At 40.2% G+C, this 2,090-nt stretch overlaps 1 protein-coding gene across 2 annotated transcripts in view; it reads left to right on the plus strand.

Moving 5' to 3' along the window:
• The window catches only part of LOC102195401 (stromal membrane-associated protein 1-like), a 114,583-nt gene that overhangs the window by 55,635 nt on the left and 56,858 nt on the right, over positions 1-2,090 (plus strand). The window lies entirely within an intron of this gene.

Genomic DNA, 2,090 nt, shown 5'->3' on the forward strand with positions numbered 1-2,090 from the left:
GAGTCCATTGTCACAGATGATCAATGGGAACAGGATGCACCTGAACTCAATTTTAAGTGTCATGGAAAAGGTTGTGAATACTTACATACATGTTATAAACATTTTGAAACAAATTTGGTAATTCTAAGGAGCTCACTGAATTGGAGTATGGTATCATAATAGGAGGCCACTGCTGCATTGAGCCCTGAAACTTTTCCCCCCTTTTCACAATCCACTGTAAGTGGTATTACTGCAAAGTGGAGCAGCTCAGCCATGCAGTGGGAGACCATGTAATGTTACAGAGTGGGTGTCAAAATCACCAGTGCTGTGCTGACTCAGTAACTGCAGAGTTCCAAACTTCCTCTGGCATTAACATCAGCACAAAAACTGTGTGCCAGGAGCTTCGTGGTATGATAGCAGGTTGCCTATTTGCAAAAGTTTGTTTGGTTATTTATTACAACAAAAACGGTAATCTGAATATTCTGCCTGTTACACATTAATCCTAACACTGTTAGCCAGTGAGCAACATTTACTTCTGACATTACTTCATCTTTGCTTTGTGTTCATAACGTACGAAGAGAAAGATCTTATGTGTGTCCTCATTAGAATAGAGATTTGTGTTGGTCTGTAGCCTATAGGTAATATAGTTAAGTGGTAATTCTGAGACTGTGTGTTTCGGGTCTTTTTATGGGAAGATGCAAAGGTAATGTAACAAGTAGTCTAGTAAAGACAGCACTGATGGCTCCAACATGCACAAACATTTGACCACACAGCGTGCAAGTAATTTGCACAAATGTCTTTGATATGCTGCCTGGCGATGGTGGTGACTCTCAAAGCGGAGCCAATGAGAACCCAGTGAGAATCTGTATTATTTTGGCTTACCCTGGTCAACCAGAGGGAAACTGGTTTAAAAAGCAAACAAAACAAAAAATCAAGTTAGAATCATAGCCAGCATAATAGCAGGCAAAGGATCCCAGCCGCAATTTATTGTGTTTTATTAGTGATGATCAGATGGGACTATAATACCCTGTTAATGCCTCTGAAGCAATGCTAGCCTCATTAGCTCATAGATGATAGAGTTAGAAGTTTGCCGCCTGCCAGTGCCTCATGATAATATACTCTAACTTGGTGATTGATATGAAAACAATAAGGGAAGGTGCAGCCAATGTCTTGTAAATGAACAGCCAAGAAGCAGCTGAAGCAGAACTGAGACCAGTATCTGTTATGCTGCTCGTGTATAAACAGCAGCTATTGTCGCTTCCCCTGAGAGACACAAAGGATTCGGAATTAAAATTCAAGAGCAAATTTTTCCCCTGTGACAGTACTTGACATTGGACATTTCTTTTTATAATATATTTGCTTTTTAATATTTCATACCACTATTCTAAAGTTTAAAAAAACAAAACAATCAAACAAAGAAGAACCACTGACTTCATATGCTCACAAAAGATACAATGTCCATAATAACAGCAGATGCCCTCAGTGCTCGTTCTGATTTCCACCATTGTAAATACTGATGATCATGAAGCTATTGTTTCTGATGTTCAAGTAATTGCAGTGAGAATAGAGCCGGCGAGGGAGAGAATGAGGCGGTTATTGTTGTCATGATGGCTAGATTGTAGGCTTTACCTGCTAAACTAAAGCTTTCCTCTTTGGCGTCCTGACAGTCATTAGCTAAAGCCTGTTGGCATCGGTGCTGACTCATTTACATATAACAAAGCAAGACAGCAGCATTAACCTGAAAACATTACAGCGACTCTGCGCGCTAATAATGTCTGCACATTAAGTCTGCATTGTGGGCGCATTATAATCACATTAAGGAAAGGGATGTAATTGTTTCCGACGTGCTATGAGGTACAGCAAATTTTACCAGTCCAACTTATGCGTTCTCATATAGAACACCATCAGGTGAAGAAAAGTGGCTTGTTTCTCGATTCCTGAGCAGTGTTACGCAGAGGTGGGACCAAGTCATTGTTTTGCAAGTCTCAAGTAAGTCTCAAGTCTTTATCCTCAAGTCTCAAGTCAAGTCTCAAGTAAGTCTCAAGTCTTTATCCTCAAGTCTCAAGTCAAGTCTCAAGTAATGTCAGGCAAGTCAGAGTCGAGTCTCAAGT

The sequence above is a fragment of the Pundamilia nyererei genome, unplaced genomic scaffold (genome assembly GCF_000239375.1).
Source record: "Pundamilia nyererei isolate P.nyererei 1_Seehausen unplaced genomic scaffold, PunNye1.0 scaffold00062, whole genome shotgun sequence".
NCBI lineage: Eukaryota > Metazoa > Chordata > Actinopteri > Cichliformes > Cichlidae > Pundamilia > Pundamilia nyererei.